The sequence below is a fragment of the Myodes glareolus genome, chromosome 17, assembly GCF_982192425.1.
Source record: "Myodes glareolus chromosome 17, mMyoGla1.1, whole genome shotgun sequence".
NCBI lineage: Eukaryota > Metazoa > Chordata > Mammalia > Rodentia > Cricetidae > Myodes > Myodes glareolus.
In genome coordinates this window covers 26,705,806-26,720,100 of record NC_142042.1, presented here as the reverse complement: position 1 = coordinate 26,720,100, position 14,295 = coordinate 26,705,806, and the positions used below count along the sequence as shown (strand labels likewise).

General features: G+C 44.4%; 1 protein-coding gene and 1 long non-coding RNA gene across 6 annotated transcripts in view; one reads left to right on the top strand and one right to left on the bottom strand.

The window, feature by feature from the left end:
• The window catches only part of Sgms2 (sphingomyelin synthase 2), an 83,100-nt gene that overhangs the window by 45,432 nt on the left and 23,373 nt on the right, over positions 1-14,295 (bottom strand). The window contains exon 1 of one of the 5 annotated variants that reach the window (XM_087897562.1): positions 2,743-2,763. The exons of the other annotated variants lie outside the window; for them this stretch is intronic. The gene's annotated coding sequence lies outside the window, so the exon portion shown is untranslated. Of the gene's footprint in view, positions 1-2,742; positions 2,764-14,295 lie in introns of those variants that run through there. 5 annotated transcript variants of the gene reach the window in all.
• Positions 2,427-4,754, top strand: LOC125414644 (uncharacterized). Its single transcript, XR_007236328.3, has 3 exons — positions 2,427-2,559; positions 3,637-3,866; positions 3,997-4,754. It is a non-coding gene; the product is annotated as an uncharacterized LOC125414644 (long non-coding RNA).

Sequence of the window (14,295 nt, the reverse complement as noted above, 5' to 3'; positions counted from 1 at the left end):
TTTCAGTATTCTTCAGGTAATCAGACAGAAGAAGTCACAGGAATAGAGAAATGAATCATGAAAAAAAAAATCACCCACTGAGTTCCATTCATTACTACCTAGGTAGTCATAGAATAGAGCTGGTAGGGGTGGGGGAAGCCTTGTGGGAGATCTGATGTGGAATATCCTATCATACGGGGGATGAATCTGATTAAATAAGGCGTTTTTATTAGTTGTGGCTGCTTCGGGAAACAGGTCTTGCCCAGGCTGGCCTCAACCATCCCTCTGCCTCCTAGAGCCTGCTCCCCCCCCCCAACACCTCTACTTAAGCAAGGTTTTAATAAAGACTTCGTGACTCAGGCTCATCGGAGCAAAAAGTTGATTATTCATTCTAAAGAAAATTATTTTAAGTAGAAGCTAAAAGCTGAAACTTTCTCAAACAAGCCATGGTTGATAAGCAAGTTCAGCAATGCAGAGGTAGTGGGTGAGCTCAGAGGCCAGCCCCAAAGGAGCAAAGGAGCAAAGGGTGAGTATTGTGCTGCCCAGTGAGCATCATGTGGCTACAGATCCAGTCCTAGTAAAGAGTGCTAATTAGCAAAAATACGTCTAACCCAGTTCATAGTCAAAAAGCCTTTCCTAGAGTACTCTAAAATTGAGGTCAGAGAAATAGCTCAGCGGTTTAGAGCACAGGACCCATGCTCAGTTCCCAGCACCTACACAGCAGCTTAGGGATGTCATCCAGTTCCCGAGGATCTGGCACCCTCTCCTGCAGGAACCACACCACACTGAGAACACACGCACGCATGCAGACAAGACACGCATGCACATCAAAGGAAAATAAGCTTTAAAGTACTTAAAAACAAGGCAAGCAAGATGGCGCAGCAGTGGAGGCACCCGCTGCCAGGCTCAGTAACCTGCGCGTGGTCCCGAAGACACATAGAAAGCAGCCTCCTGTTGCGTGTTCTCTGATCCCTACACATGGAGCACAGGAATGTAGGAAATGTAACACCAAGATTTTAAAGTTGGGAAATGATTTCAAGTAACCTTCCACAGCTGGGGAACAAACCCACGGCCTATGTACAATAGGCATGTGTTCCACTACTCAGATGAATCCCAGATGCTGACCTACAACCCTTGATTTAGAAAGTCCATCCACCAGCATTACTGCTTAGCGGGAGATACTTTATCAAATGAGAATATAATTTTCCATCCTATAGTTGACCTTTTTTCCTATGGATGGCATATCACTCCAGTTTTAACCTAGATAAAGCATTCATGCACGCGTGCGCACATATACACACAACACACATGTCCCTGAACCACATACTGTAGTAGTTAATAGAAATCTGTGTAGCATATTATATGCAAAAATATTACAAATATTATATACATGAGTACACACATATGTGCAACACAATATAAAGATGTCTTTATCAGCAAAATAACATCCACCTATGTATTCATGTATATAAAACCTAGAATCCATGTGAGAAAATGTGTGATATTTGTCTGATTCTGGCTAATTTGTCTTTTCAATCATCTGCTTCTAATTCTAGCACTTGGGAAGTAGACAAGAAGGTGAGGAGTTCAAGGCCAGCCTGGGCTAGGTGAAGACCCTGTCTCAAAACAAAACAGAAAGAAAAAAAGCCTTCATAATTAACTGAACAAAAAGGTATGTGCTCCTGCGTCATACAGTTGACCAAGCCCACAGGTATGGGTCCAGTCTCTCTTGACTAAAGGTCAGAGAGGTGGAACTTCTCTGTTCCTTCGAGGTGATTGTCAACAGTTCAAACAACAGGTCAGAGAGTTCTGCTCTCTCAAGGTCATTGTCAACAGGTGTGGCTAATATCCAGCCCTGGTATTTCAGGTATTGAGATAGAGATCTATTGCTACCTCAACAAAAGTCTAAGGGTCCAAGTAGATTCCTACTCCCTTCGGGAGATAGCTATGGATTCCACGCAGGGAGTGGTTTGCCTTTAGAATCTTTGGGTCTAGAGTGTGAGTGTCGCTTGTCTTGTTCCGGCAACAGAATGTTTCCGTAAGAATGCAGCCCGTAGTCCTTCAACTGGTCTGTTCATTCCTTGTGTGGTGTGAATGTAGTTTATCTTACTCCTACCTTTCAGGGTCGGGGTATTTAAGCAAATGGAAATCAAACGCAGGCTACTTTCAGTATTCACTAGATGTCCCTCCCAATACTATCCTATGTTTCTGTCTCTTATTTCTCCCATATTTGTGTTCCTTTTGCCTAACAATTCTAATCCTCCTGTTCCTATCCCGGAACGTTGGCACCCGCCATGGCTAGGAGCCCGGCAGAAGTCACCCCACAAAGGTGGCTTATGGCATTGAACAAGGCTTCTGGTTAATTTAACTAATAAAGACTGGCGTGGAGGCAGTTCTGGAAGCCAGTTCCTTGATGGACTTTGGGCTTATCAGCCCCACCCAGACCTGACAGAACCAGGCAGCAAGTTCAGTGGGAAGGAAGTACCACCAACCCTTCCTCATTCTGCTTTTAAATGTCACTGCTCCCACAGGTCCGCAGACACAGAACACCTTCCGGTCCAGTTGACCTCCTGACCCGAGGTGAGTCACACTGACCCCACAGGATTCCCTAACAACTGACCTCCCTCTAAAAGCAAAATTCAAGAAGTCAGACAGACCTCTAAAGGGGTCAGGTGGAAAGGTGCTGCCACTGGCTTCCACACCTTCTCCATGACCCTACAGACCCGTCCACAGGCCCACAAAATGGCCCACTTCACTACTTACTCAGGGCTCTCTCTTCCACCAGTTCCAAGCTGAGAGAGTCCAGGTCTTGTCACAATGCGACATCGCTGGCCTCCAGCCAAGCACCTCCACTCCGGACCTACAGTGGCTGCTGCATTTTGCCAAAACCCTTAAGTACCTTGAGTCAGTCACACGTGTGCTTATTTGCATGTCTGTCAGATAGAAGCTCCCAGAATTTCCCATGACTTCCTGTGGCTACTTTGTGTCCTTACAGTTTTCACCATAAATCCTTAAAAAAAATAGTGTGATGCCGCATAATGTATAAACGATTTCTTCCTCCGGTGTGCTAGGGCAATCTTAGGAGTCACAAACACATTCTCATGGTGCGATGTTAATGGAGCTTTTTCATCATCCCAAAGTATGGAATGAGACCCTTAGACAGTTTCCACGTGTGTAGTTACTGATTTTGTAATCAGAGTCCTCAAAACCTCCACATATTTTAACATGTTGAGAACGGTCCCATTTATCGGTATCTTCTCTCCTTGCCTTTCTTCCTTAATTCAGTCGGGCCTCCCTGGGGATCAGCGGCCCCTTCCCCAGAGCACACAGAAGAGCTGTTTGATGGTCCCAGGACTTCCTACCTAGTGGCCTCAATAAGCACAGCCACTTCATGCGGGAGGCACCGTCACTGTCCACCCACCTCAGAGGAACCACAAGTCAAACCCAGAAACCCAGCAGAGTGACGGGCGATCTGGATCTAGAACCTCTCTCAGCCACTAAGCTGGGGTGTGATGTGCTGGGATCCTAGGCTGTGTTAGTAATTAGGAATGTGCCATTTTCCCTCCCTAAAGGCAAAGGATTTCGTTGCCCATGAGTCACTCCGTGGAAAGACGGGCTCACCGGGCAACTTTCCCCACCTTAACCCTTCCTTCTCAGGCACATCTGTGTTTGTCCGGCGGTGACATCTCTCAAACACTGCCCATCAACAAGCTAAGGGGCACCTGAGTGCAGTGTGAGTGTTCACCCTGGTCCCCGGCGACTGAAAAGATCATTTCCTGGAAACGTGGGGGTTGGCCATTTCATCGCCGTGAAGTGTTCAGAGTGTGCGAGTCACGGTTGCCTAGTTACTGGTTTGTGTTTGGCAATGGAAAGGCAGCTCAGTCCAGGTACAGTTGAATGTGGGCTGATTATTTACTCGGGGTGACCTTCTCCCAGCTGCACACTCGCTGTTGGTTTAATGCTTAACCCTGACTTTCTTTTTTTTTTTTTTCCTCCCTTTCTCCTTGCTGGTAGTAGAGGTTTCTACAGCCAGTCCTTTTAGGTCAAGAGAACAAGACAACACACCCATTCCTTTGTAGCCTAAGGAAAGGCAAGATTGGAAGGTCATTACAGGGCTCTTGCTCATCCAAGGACAATGGAATTCTAGGAGTCAGGAAGTTACTTATTCGTCATCCCTTACTAGTGAGTTTCCCTCTTAGGAACTCAGTGCATGCAACACACTCCCTAACATCACTGAGTCAGGGACTCTGACCTCATAACCAAACAAGGATTTGTTTGTTTGTTTGTAAGAAGATTGACTCATTTGGTGGAATATATTCCAGACCAGAAAACTATTTCACTTTTTTTTTTCTTATATCAAGAACTGTGGCTTGCAAAATAATCAGTTTCAGAATTGAGAGAATTCACCATCAAATACCATTAAGATGACACAGCTGGCTAGCGTCATTTTACTAATTCATCTTCAAATTCAGGACGGTGTATGTACTTGGCTTCCTACAGAAGCTAAGAATCCAAACCGACAGGACGCTAGCTGGGGACACAGCAGAGTTGTCTGCCCAGCACCCAAAGCCCTGGGATGAATCTTCCATTCTCCCATCCCCCAAACACTCTGAGCTAGAAGTCTAGACTCCGAGTATAAGTCTCCAACAATATTAGCCTTTTTCTGTAATTTTCTTTCTTCCTTTTTTTTTAAATTGAGAATTTCACACATAAATACCATGAGATATATATGATCACTTCCATTCTGTCACTATTTTTTTTTTGGATTCCTCATTTTCCTGGTTATTTCTATATTAAATATTCAAAAGAAATGAGTTGCTAATTGTTTGTTTTATTTTGTTTTAGCGGCGTGGTGGGGACGCATGTCTTTAATCCCAGCACTCGGGAGGCAGAGGTAGGCAGATCTCTGTGAGTTCGAGGTCAGCCTGATCTACAGAGTGAGTTGCAGGACAGCCAGGACTGTTACAGTCAAGTCTCGATAAACAACAACAACAACAAAAAGTTTTTTGAGCTGAAAACATACGTATCAAATACATGGATGATTTTTCCCCCTTCTATTTTTAATTTTCCGTTTTGAGTATTCTGGGTGTTTTTACGTTTCAGTGAGCATAACTACTATAAATATAACAAAGTAAGGTGTAGACTTAATCTTTCTGGGAAAGCCCTACATTCTAAACTTATTTAACATTTTTAGATTGAAGGGTTAAAAAAAGCAACTTCAGAGGTTTTTCTTCTTCTTACCACATAGTATTCATCCTGATACTGTGTTTTCAGTGGGCTTCACACCATAGGCACTAAAACACTCTAAGGGAAATTAATATGAATTTATTTTTGACAGCTAGGCAAGTATAGACTTACTTTGCAATTTTTCTTAATTTATTTTTAATTTTAAAATATCAGTCACATAAGCTCCCCCCATCTCCCGTGTCATGCAAATACAGACCGCTAAATTTGTTTAGCATTGCTTGCTTGCATTATGTTTTTAGGTCTGACCATCTCAAGCATCATGTGAAATCTTTAGCATCTCTAAAAACAGTGTTCTTTCTAAAGATACATTTAAAAGAAAAATTCAAAAAAAGTTCATAGAATATTTAAGAAAAAGTTTTGCCATGACCAAAACTGGCTGTGTTTATAATTACTGGCAAGATCTAAAGGATGTGAATTAATTCCCAAACGTTTTAGAGTCCTTAGCCATGTAAGGTTTAGGCTCATGCGTTATTGAAAACTCAGGTCTTCAGATTGTAAGGGTCTGGACCTTGAGAAACGAGTCTGCCTGCTGACACCTAAGAATTTAAACTCATGAATGTGTTGGTACCTGCTCCATAAAAATCCTAAAGGAATTTCACTCCTCTGATTGACTAAGGATCCCTGATCATCACTTGTACACAGTGCGCTGTCTAGGACAGTAAGCAGTGTATGGTGTGTGTACCTTGAGAATTAAATGACCCCCGACTATCTCACATCTTGAAAAGGTATTTAACCTTCATTTAGGCATCTGCCCATTATGGCCAGGTGAACAAGCCAGCCTTAGTCCCCGGATTCAGAGAGTCTACACAATAGTTGAGAAACTAAATAATTCCCTGTCACACAGGGAGATACAGGGGTTGAGTAATCAAAAGTTCAGGGCTATAGCAACACAAAGCCAAGGACACAACTTGTCTGGAAAGTTCAGAAGTCTTCTGGGAAGAAAGGCTTTCTCAACTCAGATCTGAAGGATGAAGAGGAATCCGGTTGGCTAAGAGTGGGCTCATCTGAGACAGAAGGGATGGTGTGCGCAGAAGGAGCCATTATTATGTTTACAAGCAGTAGGCAAGTGAACTTGGCCAGAAAGAGAGAGTCTGGATCCTCGGGAACCCAGCAAGGAAACGCTAGCATATTTTGGCTTTGCCTCAGAAATAACAGGACCTGGGGGTGATGTTCTCCATTTTTCAAAACTTCCAAATATGATTCTGGGCACTCAGCAGCAAGGAATTAGACCACTGCCACACTAAAGAATGAATGTATATGTTTATGTATGTTTATGTTTACCCAGGTTCCTGAGGTACCAGAGAGATGTTAATGTGCGTGGCTCAGGGAAGGCTGCTGCCTAATGGTTTAGCTGGTAAATAAGAAAGACGTAAGGAAGACTCACCAAATTCTATCCTGTCATATTCTAGCAAATCACTTAATTTGGGGGAAAGTGACATAACCCTCTAACGCTGAAGTGGAACCAACCGTAGAGTAGCTACTCAATAAAGTTAACATGAGAACTAGGAGGTAACTCATGGAAAGCACTAAGAATGGTGGCTGTCACAATGTCACTCAGTGTTCCTCATCACCCCTAGAAGAAGCAACAGCCGAGTACTATTTGACGTCAGCCGCTACGGTTACTCTCCATTGTCAACCGTACTGCTTTTTTTTTTTTTTTTTTTTTTTTTTTGATTTTTGAGACAGGGTTTCTCTGTAGTTTTTGGTGCCTGTTCTGGAACTAGCTCTTGTAGACCAGGCTGGCCTCGAACTCACAGAGATCCACCTGCCTCTGCCTCCCAAGTGCTGGGATTAAAGGCATGCGCCACCACCGCCCGGCTACCGTACTGCTTTTTGAATCAACTTGGAAACAAGATTCTGGGTGTGTCTGTGACAATACTTCCAGAACTGAGGAGGCAAGACCCACTCTGAGGACCCCACCGCATGAACTGGGGGCCCCAGACTGAATAATGAGAAAGTCAGTTGGGCCATCACTACTAATTCTCTCTCTCCTCCTCCCCTCCTTCCTCCCTCTTTTCTCCCCCTCTCTCCCTTCTGACTGCAGACACAACACGACCAGCCACCTCCCGGGCCTGCATCTTCCCTGGGCTATCTCTCCTCGAACTAAAATAAACTCTTTTTAATGAGCTTCTTATCTGGCACGTGCTCTTCGCAACAAGAAAAGTCGCCGATAATCTGCAAAAAACATGCTAATGAAAGCCGAGCATTCGAAACCATTGCTCTTGACTATAGCCAAAAGGCTGAGAAATGATAAAAATTCTGGGGTTATGAATGCAGCTTAGTGGTAGAATAATACTTAGCACATGTGGGGCCTGATGTTCGTTCAATCCTCAGCATAAGTAAATAAAGTGAAACTTATAAATGCTGCCATTTTGTTGTTGTTCTTAACCTTTGGTTTTTGCTTATGCATCTGTGTCTGTGCACCAGGTGCATGCAGTGTCTATGGAGGCCAGAAGAGGATGCTGGATGGCACCATAGTTACGGATGGTTGTGAGCTACCATGTGGGTGCTGGGAACCAAACCCCAATCCTCTGGAAGAGCAGCCAGTGTTCTTAATCCCTGAGCCATCTCTCCAGTCTCAAGCTCTTTAGAACTATCTGAATTCCTTTAGGAGAAGCCGCTTAAAGAAGTCGATGCTCACCATGCTTACTGACTTCCTATTTCATGATTTAAAAATGTTAAGCAGGAGACTAACACAACCTGGACTCTACAACAATCTGATTTCAGGTTCTGAGCCTTACACTGGATCTAGGTGAAACGCTGCTGCCTTGGAAATGGGTGTGCACAGAGTCCAGAGGGCCAAAATGTGAAGTTTCTAGAACCATTTATTTGCAGATAAGCTTCAGAATCAAAGCATAACTAGGAAATCAGATTATTTAACTAAACTCCAAGGATAGGAGTACAAAAGAAGTTATGTAAATCTATTTGCTTACCAGTCAAATTATAGAAAACTAAAGAAACATCAGTTGTAGACGTCCCCAGCTAAAGCCATCCAACCCCTGGGCAGGCTCTTCTCTCCATTTTGCAGGTGTAAATGCTAAATCACTATTTAGAAATCTGCAAGGAGACATACTCTATAATAAACCAGACTCCAAGTCAAGACAAGTTGCTAAAATCAAGAACTTGTGATAAAACATTTGTATGTTTTGCCAGTAATAAGGTGGGCAGACAGAATACCCTAGCAACATTGACTGACCTGAGCCTTCACAAGCAGCCTCAGTCCACTGACTCACAGGGAGGCTGGGCAGAACTCAGTCTTCAGTTACATCTATAGCTCCAACTGACTACAGCAATAAGGATAGGAAGGGAAACCAGCAATGGGTAAGGAACAGAGGGGTCCCTTCCAATTGGCCTTATCAAACACACATATCATCCCTTTGGCCACAGAGATGCTATAGGCCAGGGAAGACCCTTGGAGAGTCACGACCTAGGACCTTTATTCAAGCTGGTCAGATATGCATACTCTCCAGACACAATCACAAATCCCACACTCCCAAGAGGAAAGCAGGTGTCCATTATCAACCTTATTCTTGGTAGAAACAGTGTAGGCACAGAGACAGGGTTTCTCTGTGCAACAGTTCTGGCTACCCTAGAATTAGCTTTGTACCAGGCTGACCTTGAACCTCTGCCTTCTGGGATTAAAGGCATGCAGCACCACCTTCAAAAACTACTCTCATCAGGGTGTGGTGGAGACCTTGGCCAAGCCCAAATTCCATACTGCTAACTGTTAGTCTGAATGAGAAATGTCCCCCATGGTCTCAGGCATTTAAAAGCTTGGTCACCAGCTGGTGGCACTGTTTAAGGGTTTAGAAGTCAAGTCATGCTAAAGGAAGTAAATCACTTGAGGCATATCCAGAATGCCTCAATTAGAACTCTTCCTCAGCTTCCGGTTTGCCCTCTCTCCTTCAAAGATAGACATGTGCTCTCAGCTTCTTGCTGCCGCGCCTCCCTACCACAAGCCTCTCATCTCTCTGGAGCCACAAGCCAAACAAACTCTTCCTTCTGTAACTCCTGCTTGTGTTTGCCGCTGGCAGCGCAGGCTGTAGGTCCTGGTGTTTAATCACAGCCAAAGGTGGACAGGCGAACTTGTCCATCTGTCCCAAGGATGGCTCTGTGGCTGCGCTGCTGCGCAGGTGCCATCAGCATTCCTTTGTCAAACTCGCTCCACATACAGTTAGGAGAAAGTTACAGCGCGGCTTGCTCGACTGCACACTTTTTACAGGGTGAAGCATGCAACATGAGGGCCGGCTTGTTGGGGTATCTGTCCCGCCGGGTACCCCACAGCTGGCATACCCCAAGGAAAATCACACGCAGGACTCCATAAGATTATAAACTGATTGGCCCATTAGGTCAGGCTTCTTATTAGTCCTTGTAACTTATATTAATCCATTATCATTATCTATGTTAGCCATATGGCTTGGTACCTTTTCCAGCTGTCAGCTCACATGTTGCTTCTCTGGTGGTTTGCGCAGGAGTCGAGAGGGAGCTTCCTGTTTTCCAGAATACTCCCAGTCTCTTTGCTCCACCTCTACTTCCTGTCTGGCTTTCCCGCCTATACTGCCTGCCTGGCCAATCAGCGTTTTATTAAAACATGATTGACAGAATACAGACTATTCTCCCGCATCAGAAGCATAACTTCATTTGCTTGTTTAGGCATTCTGGAAAGGATGTTTTTGACTCTGACAAGACATTGAGGAATGAAAACAGGATACTTGAAAAGTAACCTTTCTTTCTTTCAGCTCAACTTGTATTGATGAAGCCCTATCTTCTTCTCTGTTGTTTTCATGAACTTCTGAAATCTGCAATGTCTAGAGCACAGGGCTGTGTTATTTTCCAAAGCAGATGCCGATCCCTTCCTTCTCCACCCAGTTTATCTGCCATATTGAAGGGATTATTCCCAGGATACCCAAGGCAAAACCAATTCTCTGTGCCTCCCTGCTCCCAGCGAGGGATGGAGGCAACATGGGAGCTTCCTGTTTGGTTCACTGCTTATTCCACACTGAAAAGAACGCCTGGCAAACAGACAACATTCAGTAAGTTTCTGTAGAATAATTCAATTCTTTTCTTCACCTGACTTCCATGGGACAGACGCTACCATACAGGCGGGGAGGCAGCACCACTGTCTGGTATTGGGAAATACATTCCTAATCTCAGCCCGTATAGGCATTCTAACCCTAGCAATATTCCAAGAATTAGTCTGCATTTTACAGAAGACAAACAAACCTACAGAATGCTGTGGAGGACAATGAACCTTAACTGATGAGGGAAAAAAAAAACTTTAATGATTTTTTTGTTGCTAATTTATTTATTTTTAATGTGTGAGTGTTTTGCCTGCGTGTGTGTCTATGCTCTGGGTACATGGACGAGCTGTAGAAGTCAGAGGAGGATATCAGATCCTCTGGAACTAGATTTACAGAAGGTTGTAAGCCACCAGGTGGATGCTGGGAATCGAATCCAGAACTTCTGAGAGAGCAGCCAGTGAGTGGCTTTTTTTTTTCTTTTTTTCTTTTTTTTTTTGTTCAAGACAAAGTTTCTCTGTAGCTTTGGAGCCTGTCCTGGAACTAGCTCTTGTAGACCAGGCTGGCCTCAAACTCACTGAGATCCACCTGCCTCTGCCTCCCAAGGTGCTGGGATTAAGGCTGGGATTAAAGGCGTGCGCCACCACAGCCTGGCTCCAGTTAATGTTCTTAACCATTGAGACATCTCTCCGTCTCCAAGAAAAGAGTGTTATGCCTGGATTACATGGCCCAGTGAGGGCTGAATTCCCACAAGGTCAATACTACATATTTATAGCAATAAAAACCACACAGTTGGTACAGGCCACTGGCTCTGTAGCAAGTTCCATGACAGAAGGGCTACACAGAGAAACCCTGTCTCTCTGTGCCCAAAGGACCAGACAGCAAATAGAAAGATTTCTGTACCGAATTTAACTTTTAAGAATAAAATTAACCCTAATTTCAAAGAAATCCAGGTGGGGTGTTGAGCTTCAAGGTCTTAGCCAAGGATCAGCTGGGGGAGACAACTGAATGCTCCCTTGGAGTAGTTACACAAAGAAGTCAGGGTGTTAGCTGTGCTGAAGAGTTCAGATTCACTTGAGGGTAAAGAGTTTACAGAGTCCAGGTACCTGTATGCCTACACCAGGCCCTTGGCATAGCCACAGCAGGCTCTCGGCACAGCTAAACCAGGCATCCATATAGCTACATCAGGGCTCTTGACAAAGCTACACCAGGACATCACCCACAGCTACACCAGGCCATCACCACAGTTATACCAGGACATCAACTCAGTTACACTGGGGCTTCCTGACTCCCAAGTCCACACTGATCTTTCTAAGAACTCAGGTCTGCCTGTTGAACACTTCAGAGGCTCCTCACAGTTCAGAGAGTTCTAGGGCGTGGATAGAGTTTGCCCGAACTCTTTAGACAGCAAAGATAAGTCAAACAAAAGCAAGTGATTGCTCTTGTGCTGTGGACAAGTTGGCCCTTAATTAAAAGCGTGTACAACACAGTAGTTTCTATTAGTTAATATCATCAGCTTGTTCAACTGATTGTTATCAGGGTCTGTTCAGCAACATAGCTATGCGCGATACTGTCTGTCTGTCAAACTGGGTGTGGGCAGCCACACCAAAATCATGTACCCATCCCAATGTACACCGTTACACTGAGAAAAGACAGAGTGCCACAGAATTCGGAGACTTTTCTTTGGAAGATGATGTGCCACAGATAAGTTCACATAGGAGTCGGGTAAGTTCTAGAACTCAGATCAGTAAAGAACTGTTACCAAGTAGGGCATGTAGCTGTTCGAACATAGAACAGGAGCTCTTGCTCACAAAGGCAGCGAAGGGAGAACTAGGCATGAAGAATGTCAGACCTAATGCCATGGGGCCTTTAGTGTCCTCCTCCATGGACTGAGGCAGTAAGCATACAAACTTGACGAAGTCCTTAAAAGAATTGGTTTAATGGGAGAATTCATATTAAGGGAATAGCACTGAGTTCATGGTAAAGATCATATGGACTTGCTAAACGAATAGAATCAATACAAAGGCAGTTTGCTCCTAAAGTCTTACAAAATGTCTACAATTTGGGCTCTCCGCTCTTCTGCTTCTGTTGGCAAAAAAACAAAAACAAAACAGTTCTTCGAACTGAGAGAAAGAGAGAGGTTCGGGTTGAGGTTGTGTGATGGTCTCTACACACCTCCGAAGAGCCCTGTTTACACTTAGGTTTGACAAAGTCCTGCAGATCTCAACACAAGAGGCCAGAGCAATGGTGAAGGCCAGGTCACCATTGTTAAGACATCATCAGAGCTTTCATTTTGAGGAGTGAGAAGTCAAGGGCACGTCACAGTCAGCACTACACAGAGAACCTTGCCCACCCTCACCTCCATCCCCACAGCCGTGGTCCTGCAAAGTCAGAGCAGGAGGAGGAGGGGCTAGATTAGAAATACATATCCTCTAAGAAGGGAAGATGACAGCCATGGAGAAACACTCAGTGCCTCAAGGCAAGGGAGCACTCTGTACCCAGATCTAATAGATCTGAGAGTCGCCCTCTGGAAGAGAAGCACCTTGGGATCAAACAACTCAGAAGCGTATTCCGTTTTCATATGGTCACCCAGGTTCCAAGCTCTTGTGGTTAAAGCATACATTGCTGTAAATCAGATGACAGGTGAGTTTTCTGTAAATTTCTCATTTAATGTAAATGTTATCATTAGAGAAAAAAGTCTCAGCTTTTAAAGAGAGGTCTGTACTGAACAGTGTTTACATCAATTTGACACATGCTAGAGTCATTTCGATATGACTGGCCTGTGGGCAAGACCGTAGTGCGTGTTTTAAAAGTGATGGTTGATGTGGGCAGTGCCACCTCTAGGGTGGTGGTCCTGGGTTCTAGGGGAAAGCGGGCTGAGTAAGTCATGGGGAGTAGGCCAGTACACGGCAACCCTCCTCAGCCTCTGCATCAGCTCCCGCCTCCAGGTTCCTGTCCTGACTTCCCTCAGCAACGGAGTGTGACCAGAGAGCTGTAAACTGAAACAGGTTCTTTCAGCAATAGAAACCCTAACTAAGAAAGGCAATGTCTTCCCTCAGACACCCCTGAACTGGATAGACGCTGTGATGTGTTGAAACCCCGTGACTATTTCATAAAGTTGGGAGGAAATCCCGTCCCAGTTTGTCAACCTTTAGCATTTAATGTAGCTAAGTTCTAGAGACGATTTAAGATTGTTTTCTTAAGATAAAATGCTTTTGATCTCTCTACCTAACTACAACATAAAGACTGAACATACTATTTTTATACACTGTGGAATTTCAAAATTTCAATACATGTGGACAGTGTGCAATGATCAAATCAGGCTAACCAGAATCCCCCCACTCCATCTGTTTCTCTGTCACACACACACACACACAGAAGGAGGGAGGTAGGTGTGTGTGTGTTGAGGGTGTGTGTGTGTGTGTGTTTTCAAACATCCCAACCTTCTCCTAGTTATTTTGAAATGATGTTGATGATAAACATCGCCGAGGGTGTAAATATGTAAATGGACTACCGCAGCTCTTTTTCATTCTGGTCCACGAGGTGGTACATTGCTATAGAAAGCAGACACAGAATATTCTAGTCGCAGTTCACAGGGACAATGTGCAGCGTTCTGCCGTGGGAATGGCATTAACCCTGCACATCCCCGGACAAACTTTACTTCCTTAAAGAGGCCTTCTGGGACCCCTTACACTTGTTCTACCCTACTCTGCATTTTCTTCTCCATCAATGTAGAAGAAATTCTATGAATGCAATTCTAGTAATGTAGTTCTTTAAGAGCAATTATTTGGTCAACTGGTAGATAAGATAAGATTTGTTTATTTCCTTTCTGTGAGGCTGTAAGCACCACAAGGGAAGAAAGAGACACTGTTAGGCTTTTAACTCTGCCTTTTAGATAGATACAAGGGCTGGCTGCGTTGATGGTTATATGCCAATATTTCTTCACTAACTCATGCTAAGAGTCACAAGTTAAAAGTGGGCTTGGTGGCATATGCTTGTACCCCAGCACGAGACACTAAGCAAGGGCATTAGTAACTGGAGTTGGCGACCA